The sequence below is a fragment of the Pleurodeles waltl genome, chromosome 11 (genome assembly GCF_031143425.1).
Source record: "Pleurodeles waltl isolate 20211129_DDA chromosome 11, aPleWal1.hap1.20221129, whole genome shotgun sequence".
Taxonomy (NCBI): domain Eukaryota; kingdom Metazoa; phylum Chordata; class Amphibia; order Caudata; family Salamandridae; genus Pleurodeles; species Pleurodeles waltl.
Genome location: NC_090450.1, coordinates 84,514,509 through 84,532,901, shown reverse-complemented (window position 1 = coordinate 84,532,901; position 18,393 = coordinate 84,514,509). Strand labels below are relative to the sequence as shown.

At 41.9% G+C, this 18,393-nt stretch overlaps 1 pseudogene; it reads right to left on the bottom strand.

Annotated features, from left to right (window-relative positions):
* Positions 1-2,945: 2,945 nt before the first annotated feature.
* LOC138265438 (protein NCBP2AS2-like) lies at positions 2,946-4,564 on the bottom strand (annotated as a pseudogene).
* Between the last annotated feature and the right edge of the window lie 13,829 nt (positions 4,565-18,393).

The following is an 18,393-nucleotide window of genomic DNA, read 5'->3' as shown; positions in this document are numbered from 1 at the left end:
GATATATGATACGTTATCTAAGGTATTTGAGGTACTATAGGTACGAACATTTTCAATTTTACATCGGCTATTGACTGTGTGTTATGTTTGTTTACTTTTATTGATCTTTTTATGTATGATATACATACTTGCACCTGAAACATAGTAATCGCAAAATGCATGTCAGTCTAGTGGAGATAGGATAATTATTGAAATAAAAGTACTACAATCAGCCCCTGGCATTACATTTATTTTCTGGCACCTTAGCTTTAATAGCCAACATTACAGAACCTGACATTGTTTGCAGTTCTAGATACAAGAGTGGGATTGAATGGTTAAGACTACTGCATTTACCAAGAAATTCATACCCATAACTGTTGAGACTTACAAGACTTTGGGATCTTTTCCTTAAGGTAAACATACCTGTTAACCTAATAAGGGCTGGATGAAATTACGTTTTTTCCACACTACCAGTGTATGAGTTTTAACATGTCTGCAATTCTTTGTAATCCCCATCCACCTACCAAGCATAAACAAGCATTGTCAAGGCCAATAGGTTATGCCTTTGCAAGACCTATTGGCTTTGTCAAATGTGTTTGAACATGTTGTACAGCACTGTGGCCACTGTGCAGCATGGGTGAAAGGGAAAAAAAAACAAAACAAAAAAACGATGATACGGTCAATACTAGCCACATCACAGCACTTTTGTTCTCTACTTTCAAACATGCTACACATAAAAAAAACAGTGACAAAGGCAAAAGCTCTTTCATAGACAGTATCTATTGGCTTTGTCAATGCCTGTTGAGCTGTTTTTAAGTTAGCAAACGATAGGTGGAAACAGTGTTTGAGGGTGGGGAATGTATGTTCTGTTAATTATACAGCTGACTCGTGTCCCAACTCATGTCCTCAAAGGCAAGCAGAAAAGTCTGAACCTGTGGCTGCCTGTGAGCTGTCAAATGTATTGAAAACCTATTCTCTAACACTGAAGATTCACAAGAACCAGCAAGTGAGGTTCACGTGTGGACGGATTTTTTTTCCATTCACAGTGTTCGTTTGCATTATGAATATTCATGGCAATGTTTCACCTGGCACTTGCTGAATTCTGGAAAATGTTCCTATTTGTAATATGTATTCACATGTTGGCACATACACTAGGAGACGTTAGTGGTGTCAACACATTTCACACTAGTTACTACCAACTGGAACCTGGACTAATAAATCAGATTAGCAATCACAGTCTGCGGTGGAGGTGCGTAATGCAATGCGGTTCATGGTAACTGAGTCAGATTACAACAGTGCCACTGCCTTGATATATATATATATATATATATATATATATATATATATATATATATCGACTGATACCGACGCGACCGGCACGGTTACACTCTAACTACCACTAGGCTTATCATAGCCCTTCGTTGCTACTACATTCCACTTGATTGACTCATCGATAGACTTACATCATCCTAATGGATTCTTGGGACTCTATTGCATCTTACTTTGATTTACATATATACACATAGCCAAAGCCTTGACAAAGTCTTAAAGACGAAACACATGTCGGCTGTTTTTGCTGTTTGGACTTGTACTGTATGTGGTCACTTGATTGGAATTTTGACCATTGTGTGCTCACCTGTAATAAATATTGTCACCTATTTGCTGGACGTTGATTCAATTCATGAAACACCACTTGGATCTACAAGACTGTTGAAGTGTTTTCTTCATCATTATGGGTTTGCGTTATTTGTAGCAAACCCATAATGATGAAGGCCATCTTTTTTTAATTTACAGATCCAAGATGGCTGGAAGATTAAACGTATGTAATGCATTTTGAATCCAAAGGGATTAAACCAAAATCCTCCAACAGTTGTCTGGCGTGAGGGCAAAATGAAACGAGCTGATGCTGACGAAGAGAAAGGACAGTGACAAAGAAGCCAGCTACTGTTAAGTAATGGGTGGGCTCTTAGCCCTCTTTAGATGTTTTTTTTTTTTTAAGACCTGCAAACGACAACACGTGCTGCCACAGGCAAGAACTAAAAACGAGGGGTGACAATGGAGGTGAACCACATGTGATAACTTCACAACAGTCAAGAGACCGTTGCAAAATTAATGGTATAAGCAGTTTGATCCTAACCCAGTCTTTTTGGCTGTCACCCACCACTCAGAATGGTCCCAAATCATTGCTGTATTCCAACTGGTTGAAAGAGTCCAGGTGTTAGGCCCTTTCCCATTGGAAATCAGAATCGCACACATACATGGACAGCATTTTGCAGACTAGATGAACAAGGGCTGCCAAGCACAGCTTTTTAGGTTTTGCAAAAAAAAAAAAAACACACAACATCTTCTTTGTCTAGTATTCCCAGAGGGCAGCAGTCAGGTAAGTTTCTCTCACAATTTATGGAAGAACTAAAAATCTGCACTTTTGGCGCACCATTCCAATCAGCACTTAATCGAATCTTACCTCTATTCAAGCACCTTAACATGCATATATAAGGTTGGGGGTGCAATTAGATCGAGAAGGTGCTAGAACCCATCTGTATTTTTGCCCATATCTCTTATTTGCATCATAGTTTTACTATATCTACATTTTGAAGTTATAAAGTAAGCTAGAGCAGCTCTAATGTGCGGTTTTAAGTATTATAACTTTTGATCATACTATAACCACATCACTCTTTGGAGAGTCTAGACCCACAAAGGAATACTCAACATTCTGCTAGAACGACACTAATATGTTGCCCATTGCCCTCCGTCACCATTTGGGAAATGAACTTCCCAAAGAACTGCCTATTTTAAAAAAACGGAGGAAAAACGCTGCATCTGGTCCTTGCAAAAGGGCCTGTATCGGTGGTCCCCAAACGTTATGTAGAAATTATCGGAGGCAAAAAGAAAATCTTTGTCTCAACCTATAATCCACGAATACCAGCAACACACAGAATCTGTCAAAAAAGAAAAAAGGTCTAGGGTGATTGTCCAAATATTCTGTCCCTTTATTTTAATCGATTAAAATATGGGTTGTTTAATGTCAAGTCTGGTTAGATCCCAGAAACCACACCCTATATAGCAGCATTGAATTGTTGCCTACATGTGTGTCTATTTACCCTTAACAATACATACATTCTCTTTAATAACTATCTCTGCAATCAAATCGGTGATAAAGTTTTTTTATAACAACTCCAAAACACATTGGCACTGTTCTTCCGATTATAAATAAATTTGTCCTCGTGCATAAATCTCCATTCCTATTACTTCTGATTGTTAAGGCAGTATGTCACTTTAGGACTTTTTTTTAACGGTGTGAAGAACTGGCCTTTAGTTATTGGGAATTGTAATCCTGTGTGTCAAATTACTACAAATCACTAGTCCAGTGTAGTGACCAATTTAACGGATCCATCACCAGTACCTTTCTGTGACCTATATTTACCCACTTTCAACATCAGGACACCAAATGAAAATATGTTACATTTTCTAAATAATCCTATTCATCTCCAGGTACAATTATTCTCTCACACTTGTGGCTTCAGTATGCTTGCTCACCATTTATTATTATTGATCATCTTTTTTATTGTCCGAAGATCCGCTTGACAAGGTTCCCTTTAATTAGTTCCAAGCTTGATCTCCTGCAAAACGAGCATAATGAACCTATGTAGGCCCATTAGTTGCAACGCTTATCTCTTTTTGGTGCTTTCTGCATGAAAATGTCTTCCTTCGTCAAAAGGCAACAAAGAATACTGGTTTTACCATCACCTATAGGCATAATGACCTTGGTTATTTTCTTGTGATCCTGGTAAACAGGTTGAAACGCACATTGGGCTATCTACCCTGCATCCAAACATAAAATGCCCACTTATGTCTTTTTTTGGAAACGGGTATCGCGACAAGGCCTTGATGGTCTGAGGCCTGAATGACAACCAGTAACAAGGATTTTGGCCTGGATGAAGACACTGACTCCTAACATCACCCTGGATTAAAATCGATAAATTAGGTCCTGTGGTTGTAGCTTGGCCTTAAAAACTGACGTTTTTCGCTGTTGTGACGTACCAGCTCCTGGTCCATCATTTGCTCCCCTTCCTCCTTTGACCATCTTGAGACAGAGGCCCTGTCAGACTGAAGCAGAGATTCGGTGTGGATGCAGCTCAGGGGCTCAGTTGGGCGAGGCTCGGGCAACAGGGCTCACTTTCTTTGCTTGCTTTTTGGTGTACCCTTGGCCTCCTGCAATCCTTCCTTCACCTCCCTGATGAAGGTCTCACTGATCCGCCCTACTTTCCTGCTGGCATCATGGAGGTCTCGGGCGCCCCCTGCTGGATCTGCCGCAGAGTGTCCGAGCGCAATATGCGGCGCGCCGCGTCGCTGCCCTTGAGCTGAGCCTGGGTCAGCGCGAAAGCGGTGAGCTGCGCAGCACGGCGGATGGGTCGGGACTCCGAGAGCTTCTCGATCAGCTGCGCGTTATTTAACAGCGTGAAGAGCAGCCGGCGCAGCACCATGGTGAGGGGAAAAGATGACGCCCCGGTCACTATTCAACACAAACGCCCTCTCCACCAGTGTTGCCAGATTTTCAAAGCCTTATACAGCCCAAAGCTGTTCAACTACCAGCCCAAAGCAAGCCCAAAATGAACCAGCTCTAGCCCAAAACAAGCCCAAAGTTGTAACGCTCAAAAAATGCAATTACAGGCTGTAAGAAACATTTTGGATCATAAATCTAACATTTTAAAGCATAAGTCTAATTTCTCTTTTAAAGAAATATGTAGAATTCCATGTTTTTCCTTTTACTTTTTACACTAGTAGTCCTGTTAATCCCAATATAATGTCAGTGCCAAAATGTAAAACAAGCATTTGCTAGTTACCTACAGCATTTACCTGTGAGATTCGAGAGCCCTACCTAATGGATCCAAAGCACAACTTGCTTTTCTTACTGCCTTTCAAATGCACACTGCGCATGCTAGATATAGGTGAAACACATGCACGTCAGTGGACCCCATTCAGGCAGGAGGCTGACGATTTCTAAAGCCAAAAATGGCTTTATTTTTGCTGTACCCCGCATGAAAATGTCTCTGCTTCAGTAGAAGTCAATGGGGAAAATACATTCTCACAATATTTGTTTTTTAAATCTGCAACTTTCTTTGTCTAAAATGTTGGGATGTATAGAAATGCAACTGACCATCTAGCATGTCCAGTGCATATCTATAGCCTGTTCTGATGTTCTTCTACTTTAAAGACTTGGCAATAAAAGGGCATCAAGCCAGTCTGTCAGTCACCTCATGCTGCCTCCTCTACACCTACTGAGGCACTGCCCCACTCATGTATTAGTGAGCTACATCTGCCCTGGATTATGAGGGTCAACAGGATCTAACAGCAAAAGACATTTTTGCACTTTTCTCCTTTGCTGATGGAGTGATCCTGATCAAGACATTTTTTTGTTTCAATCCACACCACAAAATCAAGCCTGGAATAAGCATGGACATTACAACCAAAAAAAGACAGGTGGAAGGGTTTTTGGACTCAGAGGGCCTTATGTACCAACGAATTTTCCCATAGACACAGAATGGGTAAAACCCTTTGCTACATCTGGCCCAGAGTTATTAAACCATTAACACTAAGAAATACAATTTTATTCAAACTAAGGCCCATATTTACACTTTTTTGTGCCACATTTGCGTCATTTTGTGACGCAAAAGCGGTGCAAACTTACAAAATACAGATACATTTTGTACGTTCGCGCAGCTTCTGAGTCAAACAATTACGCAAATGCAGTGCAAAAGTACACCCTTTTGTTGCATGATACACATTCCTTTTAGTGAGACTACAACATGCTGCTATAATATGTACGGAGTTGGCTACAAGCTCCCCAAATAATAGTCCACATTTATTCCATTAAGCATCGCTCTTCTAGGTTTCGTGTGTGTAACACACTGATACATTTATTAAAAATAAATGATATACTACTTTCTCTTTGTATTTTCTATGCCCTGCTCCTTTGTAAGACACTGTCCTACTCTGCTGTGTACTGTGCCATCACGCTTAATCTCTTCATCAAACATGGTGCCTCAAAACAGATCAGAGTTGGAGGTGGTATAACTTAGTGTGCCTAAAAGGGAGTCTTGCTTGGAACAACATAGCTTACAAGCATCAAACATCTTATTTAACAGCTACGATGACCAAAGGTGTGAATGTTTGTTTTACAAATAACCTTTTTATGTTACAGTATGCATTTAAAATTACTCCATTAATAATTGCCCCTGAAGCAATTTGTAAATCCATGTGCTTCATCCATGATAATCTGTAATACAGTTTAAAAAGTGACATTTCCCTTTAATGCCTTGCAAGCCTTACAATGCGTGCATACAATCTGTGCACAATGCAAGTGAATCTTTTTTATACAGCAGATATACTGATCACATGCATTTCAAAGGGGCTCTCATATGTTCTCATGACCTGGCTAGCACATATGACAGTGCCTTAAAATACTTAAGCATGTGCATTGTAAGACAGAGGTGGGCGAGTTATCAGGGAGATCCAAGCCAAGGATGGCCCTCGCTCGAAGATCCCGGTCATGAGTTAAGTCCTGAAATTAAAAGCCAGGTAAGTGATGCCCCAATCATGATAGAATATGATAAGGTGTTCTAAATTTAAAAAAAAGTGCATTTCTTTAATATATAGATGCTTTGACATTAATATGTTTTATTATAGGAATACATACTGAAAGTGATAGTTTTTAAACATGAACTAGAACCATTCCTGTCCCTGTCCCCACAATGCTGACAGTGCCATTAGTGACCCAAGAGGCAAGGCAGTTGTCATGTGAATCCTGTATGTAGCCCAAATTATTATAGAGCAACATTTTAGTCTAGGAAGTCAAAAACAACAGGTTTTAGTACAGCTGGTATTCTGAACACACACATTTGAAAGTGCTTTCATTCCCTATTATCAAGAAAAATTTGTTTAGGTGAAATAAAATATTTGCCTAAGGTCACACAGTTTCAGCATGGAAGCCGTGATTTATCCAGAATCTCTGGCTTCACCTTGTACAAATCAGACAGTAAATGTGTTTCTATTTGTCTTTCCTTATGCTAAGGTTTTGTTTTTTATCTCTGAGCATTTTTCTGCAATTTTTATATAGTACAAACTGTACCTAAAGATGGTGCAGTGCTTTATATGTGCATCACTTACATTACACAGGGTCACGGTCTTGTTTTTATAATCATGGACCAGAGTAATTCTTACTGCACACACTCACTGGGGACTGGGTACGCTCTTACCTGCAGTGAAAGTGTCCCAGATCCTCAAGGTTTCACTTCTGGATGCTATCAGCCCTACCCTGACCTCGAGAGAAGCCTTTGGAGCCCCAGGATCCGGCACAATGATGTTGAAATGCTGATGGGCTTGGGAGACAGGCTCAAGAGAGTGGCTCTGGGGTTGGGCTGGGTGTATAAGGGTAAGGCCAGGCTTGGCTGGCTGTGGCTGTTGGGCACTGCCTGCCATAGCACTCACTAATCGTCATTAGTCACTTACTGGCACTGCAGGGTAATGGCACACTATCTGCCAGTACCACAAGGAGGTTAAGTAGTCCCATGCCTCTGGAGTGGAGGCTTGAAGAGGATAATCTAAAGCGCGGGCCGAGCAGGGGGTGGGTGGGCTGGCCAATATATTTATGTTGGGGCCGTCATTGGTAGCGCTTTTTCACGCTACTAGATTGATGGCCCTTCGACCCAAACACCAGCTGAGGTCTTAGCTGTCTGCAAGCATGCAGTGTCACTTTAGAGTCCTCCGCCTGGTTGTGAAGATGCCTGCCCTGCCCTCCTGAGTAGTGGGGACCGCATTCATCTGGGCGTGTGTTGTTGCCTCCCCATCTTCCGCTCTCTACTCGCTCAGCCGCTGTCGGTACACTGAGCCAGGAGTCAGTGTCGCACCAGGGGGCTGTCAATTGGTAGCACTTTTGCGCGCTACTAGATTGACGGCCCTCTGCCCCACTGAGAGCTCGTGAGCTCTCAGTGGGGCAGAGGGCCGTCAATCTAGTAGCGTGCGAAAGCGCTACCAATTGACAGCCCCCTGAGACACTGCACGGGCGCGGCGGCGGCGCACACGCTGCTTCCTGCCCCCGCTGGCTGAAGTCCCTCCTGCACGCGCGAGTCTTTGCGTCTCTCCTCGCACCAGTATCTTCGGCGGCGCCGCCCCGCCGTGATTTTAGCACACACAGGGCTAAAAATAGCCCAACAATCGGGGTCCCCGCAATTGGGTTTTTTTCCCGCACAAATGGGAAAAATATCGCCCATTTGTGCGGGAAACCGCCCAATCTGGCAACACTGCTCTCCACCACCTGACGCCGGATCACACATCACGCGCTATTAACGTAAAAAAAAAGACGCAGGAAGTACGACAGTAAAAGAGAAGAAGGACAAGGACCAGGACAAGTAAAAATAAAAGGACAAATCATAACGACTGTAGCATTCTGCTACCGACTTCGGGCCTTAACCCCTTCGCTGCCAGGCCTTTTCCCCCTCAGGTGTCAAGCCGTTTTTGGCTATTTGGGGCAGCCCGTGCTTAGGCCCTCATAATTTTTTGTCCACATAAGTTACCCACGCCAAATATGCGTCCTTCTTTTCCAACATCCTAGGAATTCGAGAGGTACCCATAATTTGTGGCTTCCCCTGAAGGAGACCAAGAAATTAGCCAAAATACAGCGAAAATTTTGTTTAAAAAAAAAAAAAAATGTGAAAAAAGGGCTGCAGAAGAAGGCTTGTGTTTTTTCCCCCTGAAAACGGCATCAACGAAGGATTTGCGGTGCTAAAATGACCATCTTCCCAGCTTTCAGGAACAGGCAGACTTGAATCAGAAAGCCACATTTTTCAGCACAATTTTGGCATTTTACTCGGACATACCCCATTTTTACTATTTTTTGTGCTTTCAGCAGCTTTCCAGTTAGTCACAGAAATGGGTGTGAAACCAATGCTGGATCCCGGAAAGCTAAAAATGTCTGAAAAGTAGACAACATTCTGAATTCAGCAAGGGGTAATTTGTGTAGATCCTACAAGGGTTTCCTACAGAAAATAACAGATGAAATGAAAAAATATTGAAATTGAGGTGAAAAAAGCAATTTTTCCCCACGTTTTACTCTCTAACTTTTTTCCTGCGATGTCAGATTTTTTAAAGTAATATACCGTTACATCTGCTGGACTCTCCCGGTTGCAGGGATCATGTATGTTCATCAATAACCATAGGTACCCAGACCCAATAAATGAGTTGCACCTTGCAATGGGTTTTCATTCTATACCCGGTATACAGCAATTCATTTGGTGAAATATAAAGAGTGAAAAATAGGTATCAAGAAAACCTTTATATTTCCAAAATGGGTACAAGATAAGGTGTTGAGAAGCAGTGGTTATTTGCACATATCTGAATTCCGAGGTGCCCATACTAGCATATGAATTACAGAGCCTTTCTCAAATAACAGTATTTTTTACACACTGTCTTACATTTGGAAGGACAAAACGTAGAGAAAGACAAGGGGCAATAACACTTGTCTTGCTATTCTTTGTTCCCCCAAGTCTCCCGATAGAAATAGTACCTCACTTGCGTGGCTAGGCCTAATGCTCACGACAGGAAACGCAACCTGGACACATCACATTTTTGCATTGAAATCTGACACGTTTTTTTACAAAGTGGCTAGCTGTGGATTTTGGCCCCTAGCTCAGCCGGCACCTAGGGAAACCTACCAAACCTATGCATTTTTTTTTAAAACTAGACACCTAGGGGAATCCAAGATGGGGTGACTTGTGAGGCTTTCACCAGGTTCTGTTAACAAGAATCCTTTGCAAACCTCTAAATTTGGCTAAAAACACTTTTTCCTCGCTAAACATTCTGGAATCTGAGAGGAGCCACACATTTCCTTCCACCCAGCATTGCACCAAGTCTCCCGATAAAAATGGTACCTCACTTGTGTGGGTAGGCCTAGTGCCCGCGACAGGAAATGCCCCAAAACACAACATAGACACATCATATTTTCTAAAGAAAACAGAGCTGTTTTTTGCAAAGTGCCTAGCTGTGGATTTTGGCCTCTAGCTCAGCCGGCACCTAGTGAAACCTACCAAACCTCCAGATTTTTGAAAACTAGACACCTAGGGGAATCCAAGATAGGGTGACCCGTGGTGCTCTCACTAGGTTCTGTTACCCAGAATCCTTTGCAATCCTCAAAATTTGCCAAAAAAAACACGTTTTCCTCGCATTTCAGTGACAAAGTTCTGGAATCTGAGAGGAGCCACAAATTTCCTTCCACCCAGCACTCCCCCAAGCCTCCTGATAAAAATGATACCTCACTTGTGTGGGTGGCCCAGGGCCTGCAAAAGAAATATGCCAATAACCCGTAGAGATTAAGGGGTTAGCACAGCGAGTTGATAAGCACATATTTTTCTTTTATACATCTTTTAGGCTGTCTCTGCTTTGGGGACCCACACAAGTGAGGTATCATTTTACTTGGAAGACTGAGGGGAACACTGGGAAATTTGTGCCAGAGCGGCGATCCTACAAAGAAAAGTGAGGAAAATTTTGTAAGCAAATTTTGAGGTTTGCAGAGGAGTCTGGGTAAGAAAATGTTGGGGGATCCAGGCAAGCTGCACCTCCCTTGGGGTGTCTAATTTTAAAACATGTCTGGGTTTGGTAGGTTTCCCTAGATGAAGGCCGCACCCGGGACTAAAAACATAGGTGCCCCCCCCCCCAAACACAGGTAGTTTTGAAATAGATCATTTAGATGTGTCCACGTACTTGTGTGATGTTCCAAACACAAAAATTGTGAAAAGAAACACACTTAGGTTATGTTAAAAAGACCTCTCACCCACCAACCAAGTTGGTGGCATGCTTCATAATCGGGGTCCCACCCGAGATACTTAGGCCCATATTTATACTTTTTTAGCGTCGCATTTGCGCCGCTTTTTGACAAAAAAGTGGCACAAACTTACACAATACAATTGAATGTTTTGAGTTTGCGCCGCTTTTGCGTCAAAAAATGACACAAATGCAGCACTAAAAAAGTAGAAATATGGTCCGTAGCGTGTCACGGGTGTGCTGCGACACCTGATTACAGCAGAGCAGGTTTTGTTATTTTTACCACACATACTGGTTGGATTTGGCACGAGGGTGAGTGATGGTTCAGTAGATCAAATTTTGTAACAAGTGATTTCACAGTTTAATGCACTGTTAATAACTGAAAGGCCAAAAAACTGAACCAATGACTCACAGCTCGTGAGCTGTAAAGCCACGCCAAGGCACCAACCGTTTTACAGTCCATTCACACACCTTTCATACATGACATGCACAAGACCATTCACGCCGCCAGCCACGGGCCCAGCACATTACAACACTCGGATCGACTGTCAGTGCCACTCAAGGGCCCATCATTTACATTTGCCCTCATGCCTGATACAGCAATCACACCATCTGATCGGAGTGTGTGGACTGGCGTTTGCCTGGCAGTGTGTTGCAGTAGCCAACAGCATGTCAATATTTACACCGCCAGCCAAGTGCCACCCCACGCACATCACCAGCCAAGCGCCACCCCACTCACACCGCCAGCCAAGCGCCACCCCAGGCACACAGCCAGCCAAGCGCCACCCCAGGCACACAGCCAGCCAAGCGCCACTCCACACACACCGCCAGCCAAGCGCCACCCCACGCACACCACCAGCCAAGCGCCACCCCACGCACTCCACCATCACTTTTTTGTTTTGTTTTTAAACAACAAAGAAACCACTAATTATAAATAAGTAAAAAACTACAAACACAAAATCTCTAAATGAATTCATGACAGTAATGCCAACCGTGAAACTGAACATATGAAAATATAAAACAGCATTTTACGCTCACGGTATTTCCCAATAATTATTCTGTGTGTGGTAGCTCCTGAAACAGCCACCCACACACAACCCAGGCTTTGAAGGACAATCAGGGCAGTACATCCTGGTCTCCTTCCTGGTACCTCTTTGAGCACAGACTCTACATCTCTTAGCAGGAACTTTTTTTGGCTGTGGGAGGAATGTGCTCAGCAAAGTGACGATCTTTCAATCTAGCCACATCCTCCACCACTGCTTCTCTAGGAACTCTTGCCTGTTCCAGCACAACAAGGCTCGCTATGATAGAGTTCTGAAATTTCACAAATGTCATCCTTGACTCTGGAGAACTATCCTTGAACACAACAGGAGCATTACAAGTAGCCAAGTGGAACAGGTGAACAGCTAATTTCTTATACCATACATAAGACTTAGGAGCAGCAGTGAAAGGTTCCAACCTCTGATCTACTCTATCAACACCACCCATGTGCTTATTGTAGTCTAAAATGCACACAGGTGTGCACACTTCAGCTACTTGACCCCAAACAGCCACAGGTGAAGTACTCTCATCATGGATGGTAGATAGCATGTACACATCCCTCCTGTCTACAAATTTCAGAGCTAGCAGCTCATCATTCCGCAAGGCACTGCACTGTCCCTTCTCAAGTTTTTTACAGATAAGCTCTCTTGGATAGCCTTTCTGATTAGAGCGGATTGTGCCATAAGCAACAGTGTCCACTCTGAACAACTCCTTGGACAACTGAACTCCAGTGTAGAAGTTATCTACATATAAATGGTGACCTTTGTTAGACAGTCGTCTACCAAGTTCCCACACAATTTTCTCACTAACTCCAAAAGTGGGTGGACAACCAGGGGGTCAATCCTGGAATCCCTACCAGTGTAGACCCAGAAATTATAAACATATCCTGTACTACTTTCAGACAGCATATACAATTTAATTCCATACCGTGCCCTCTTGCTAAGAATGTACTGCCTGAAAACCAAATGACCCTTGAACAGGTCCAAAGACTCATTTACAGATATTTCTTTGCCTGGAACATAGATCTCTGAAAACTGATCTACCAAATGATCAAGGACAGGTCTAATCTTAAAAAAGACAGTCAGAATCAGGGTGCTCTTGTGGCAAGGCTAAAGCATTATCTACAAAATGCAACATCCGAAGAAGAAGCTGATAACGCGTCCAGCCCTTATAAATTACCTGTACATGGACACGTTGGAGGTCGGTGAATCTTTTAGCCGAGTCAGGCTCTCCTCATCCTAGAATAGTCGGGTCACTCTGATCAATAATCAATAACTATTGTAATTGGTAATCAATACTCAATTAATAGATCAAACTAACACATCGGAAATCAATAACAGTTTGTAATTCGGCGCACCATGACCTTTCAGCCTTGAATAACCACACCAGTTTATTAAAAGTTAGTGAATTTTATTTCCCTATATTAACAAAGCTAGCACGATTTATATAAGTCTCAAAACCAAATGATATGTATATGAACATTACTAGCTGTCCATAGCGGCGGAAGAAACGCAATCTACGCAAAATCTGAATAATGATACACTCAGTTATGGCAATGCAAATCACTAATATGACTAACTGTATTTGACTAATTTCATACATTGATCAGCATAACAAGATTTCAAATTATCACGGTGCATCGGATGAATACCTCGACTAACCTCTAATTAGCATTGGCATGTGGGATTTCATGCAAAACAAATTTAGTCAACACAAATTTGGAAAACTTCTAGCTTGGGCCCTATCAAAATAGCAGTTGGTACCTAAAAGGAAAAACACAATGCATAATACATTTATCCTTTCATATTTACCAAATACAATCAGCATTCAAGAAAAGTCTTCGTCCCTCAGGTACCGGTTCGATCAGCATGGGGCAGATTTCAAAGGGTCAAAGTTAAGGGCAAGCTTCCTTGCAGCGGCAAGGAGAATGGGGCAAAGTTACTGCATGGGCAAGACGGGGCAAATCAAAGTTAAAGTCTCTAGGGTGAGAATTCTTAAAGTCTCTTTCTCTAGAATAGAGAAAAGGGCATCAGGGTGTCGTCCAAAATGGAGTCTGGCATCTGGCTTCAAATTGGCATCAAGGGAAAAATGGCTGACTTCTCTTTGTCCAGTGGGTTTAAATAAGAAACATTCCAAATTCTGCAGGGTCTTCCATTGGAGGGTTCATAGGTTGGCTTCAAATTGTCCAATGAAAATTGTCTTTTTACTAGCGCTCATTTATGCATACATTGTCCTTGGAGCCTTGGAACACAAGTTGCAACATGGTTTGCGAATTATTTTAATATCTGTACCTTCATTGTCCGCACTTGCAGAGACTGACCTTGTATCAAAGGGGATGAAACCAGCCTAGTACGAAACCTTGGAGATAAGTGTATTAGTCATCTCTGCTGGAAAAATACAACTTTAAGCAAGAATATATTTCATTAGTTCAAGGAAAAGCCACGCAGTTAGAATTCGAGACCAGACAACTAGGCCAAAGCCGCCTCTACTAAATTTAAGCTAAGCAAAACAGTTTCAAACAAGAAATCATGGCATACTCTCGCAATTATGTTGGATTATTACATTTTCAATTCTTCATGATTAATAAAGCTCGTTTATAATGACGGCGAACTACCCCGAGGGCACAATTTCCTTCGTACATTATTTTCTTTACTAAAATCACACTACATTATATGCTTTTGATTACGTGATATGTATGAATATATGTTGGACCCTCTTTTTCTGCGTCATCAATCCCTCCTCTGATGACTAATTATGTCATCACATCAAATCTACCCACAAATTTTATTCCATTAAAATTCTGTATAGTAATTTGGCACTTCAGTCAATTCCCTTTTTCTTTTAATCCCTTTAGATTTTTCTCTATATATTTCTACCATTTTGGCTTGTTCCTTTTCTTCTCTTTTTCTTTTGCGCCTTGTTTTCAATATTTTGATAGCTTTCCATATTCCCCAAGAGCCTAATAAACAAATTAATATTATCAATATTCCCTTCACTATTTTTAGTAACAATCCATTCCAAACGTTGCTGAGCCAATTTCCCACAGAAGCAAATCCTTTTCCAACTTGCTCCCAAACTCCTGGTTCTTTCAATTCCTTTAAATCTATACTTTCATTAGTTAAATTTGTAAGCATCGTTCTAATTTTTCCACTGCTGTCTGGTATATATGTACAACAGTGACGTGTACCAAGCATTTTGCAAACGCCACCATCCTTTGCTAAAAGAATGTCTAAGGCAAGCCGATTTTGAAGAGTCATAGCTCTTTCTGCAGCAAGTTCAGCATCCATCAGGATTATAGCTCCTGAAAATTTTGTCAGCATGTTATCCACAATAGTAGACAACTTTCGTATTTTGATTGAATTCAATATGACTCCCACTGAAGGAATCAAAGCTCCAAATATATCTCGTACCACACCAGAAGCTGTCTCCCTTTTCTGAACATGATGTGATTCAGACAGCTTTGGAAATTTCTTTAAGTTGTCCAGTTGATAAATCTTTGGGAACACTATTCCCAAATAACATCTCCCATACCATCCTTTAGGAAGACGATAATAAGCGTTAAGTCCACAAATATAATATATCCCAGGAATAACTGGGTCTTGTCCATTCAGCATGAACATCCACTTAGGTTGAAACAAAAACGTATGTTTGCATTCACTCGTTCCCACAAAAACTGTGTCATAATATGATTTATGTCTATGTATACAAAATCTCCCTACGTGCAATGTATCTAAAGCTATTTTCCCTTGTGTCTTTATTGCGGCAAAAGCATAGTTATCTACAGATGTCCTTTTGTGTAATTCCCTTTCTAATTCCTCCTTCATTTCTTTCCTCCTATCGTCAGTGCGGTCTAAGAAATTTATCTCTACCGGTGAAAGCAAGTATGTAAGGTTCTTTCTATGTGCGTGAGCTGGGTGAAAAGGTGACAACGGCTCAAAGAAGTCTCTCATTAACTTGAAATAATAATCCCTAGCTATTTTACTCAGGTACTCGATTATGGGGACATATGCAAATGTAACATCATAATTAGAGTAAAAATAATGAATGTATTGTTGACCATAAAATCTGGACATTATTATACTACATGTAATTCCGTACGTAAGAGGCATGCTATGATACGTCACCCCTTCCACTACTGAGGTAGGTATTTGTGTACACACATAACAATCTTTCGCATCCATGGTCTCAACATACTCACTCAGCAAGCGATAGAAAACGTTAGACGAAAGTTCCTTTTTATTATGCAAATGTCTCTCGTCTTGTTCGAGTCTCTTCAGAGCTGTTAGTTCAGTAATAATAGTAGGTTTAGAAGTAGAAGCTTCATTCGTCTCACTCTCATTCTTACCATGCATTCCAAGAACTATTGCTACAATGATTAGTACACATGCAGTTATTAGACCTATACACATGTATTTACAACACTTCATTTTACGGCCTTGTGTAGTGTAACCTGTCATGATCTGTATAGAATCAGAAAGTTGAAGACACTTTATCAAAGCGGATTTGCAGATATATACAAAGCTGAACGAGTTCAATGTTCACACAGTTTTCTTTTAGCAGCTTAGTCTCTTATCGGTTAGCAGCATTGTCTCAAAATCGGTTTCAAAGTCAATCAAGTTAGCAATGTCTTATCCGGTTGAAAAGTCAATCAGGTTATCAATGTCTCTATTCGGTAAAGTTTCATGGAGTTTTATTCCTCAGGTGCCAAAGTGAAGTTCTGCCTCTTCGTTCTCGAGACTGAGGGATACGAATTCGTCTGACCAATCGTTAGTGGCTAAGTATGCCCACTCCGGACCAGAATATCTTTTGCTCGGTATTCTCTTTCTTTACAATTTTGCATCTCTCTTCGACTCTCTCTCGCTGGTACTTTCTTCCTTGGCCAAGTATTTCTCTTCACTTGGTGCTGCTATTGCGACAGACACTTCCTTTCTTTTCTCTTTCACCTTTGGCCCTTCACTGTCGTTTAACGTTTCTCTGATTCTTAATTTTACTGGCGATATGCTTTGTCTTCTTTTTGCACTGTGTCCACTTGAAGGACCTGCAACTTCTTCTGAAGGAGTTTGAACAGCTTCTTTCTGTCCTGTCTTGTCTTCTCCCTCTGGGAAGTCAATCAGGTTCTCCTTTTCTTTTCCTGTATCGTCTGCTTCTGGGAAAGCCCTCCTCTGATCAGGCTCTCCTGCTTCTTCACCTGCTTGGAGCTCTTTGTCACCTTCAGGACCTTCGTCACTTTCTGAGGCTCCTCCTTGGTCTTCCCCAAATAAATCAGTTGCTTCGTCCTCAGAAAATATTTCTCCTTCTTCTATTTCTACCCGTTCGCTTCTAGTTCCTCTTCGCTCTGTCTCGGCGCTTGGCACTTTGTTATCAGACACTGATGATTTCAGCACTTCAACTTCCTCGTCTGTGGGACACGTCACCCTCTTCGTGTGACTGGCATGAATCCAGTTGGGAACTCCTGCACACTTCACAGCAGTGGTAGTTGTCAGAATCACTTGAAAAGGTGCTTTCCAACGTGGTTCCAAACACGACTTCCTCACGTGCTTCTTTATCACGACCCAGTCACCTGCTTTCAGGGCGTGTCCTGGACCTTGGATCGGTGGCAAGGTGGTTGCCTCCACCTGGTGAGAGAAAGAGCAGACCACATCAGCTAGACCTTTGCAGTAGTCTAACACCATATCATCTGTAATATTCAAAAGAGCATTTGCAGGAACTGCTGGAAGTCTCATGGCTCTGCCCATGAGGATCTCGTGCTGGGACAATCCAGTCTTTCTGTCAGGGGTGTTTTTCTCATTGACATTAGCACCAAGGGCAATGCGTCAGGCCATTTTAAGTTTGTTGATGCACATATTTTCGCCATCCTCGATTTCAATGTGCCATTCATTTGCTCCACTAGACCTGACGCTTCAGGGCGGTAGCTACAGTGTAACTTTTGCTCAATGTTCAGCGCTGCACAAAGCAATTTTATTACTTCGTTATTGAAGTGACTTCCCCTATCTGATTCTAAGGAGATCGGGAATCCAAAACATGGTATTAGCTCTATCAAGAGTAGTTTTGCAACTGTGAGACTGTCATTTCTGCGTGTAGGGTATGCTTCAATCCAGTGACTAAAAATGCACACAACCACCAACACATACTTCAAGCCTCCATGCACAGGCATCTCAATGAAATCCATTTGCATCCTGCTGAAGGGACCCCCTGCTCTTCCAATGTGACTCAAATTTACTACGGTTCCCTTCCCTGCGTTCATCTGTTGGCAAGTGACGCTACGATGGAAAACTGCTTCAGCAACTTGACGGAATTTGGGGTTAAACCAATCAGTTTTAAATAGTCTAATTATGGCATCCCTTCAAAGATGGGCTTGTCCATGATAGAATCTGGCTAACTGTGTCAAAAGACTGTTTGGCAGGACAAATTTCCCTTCACTTGAAACCCATAATTCGTCTAGTCTCTTTACACATTGCGATTTGGTCCATGAGAGTTTTTCATCCTCACTGACATCATTCTGTAAGGATTTCAATTCATCCATTGTATCTACAACCTTTAGAGCAAAGATTTCGCTTG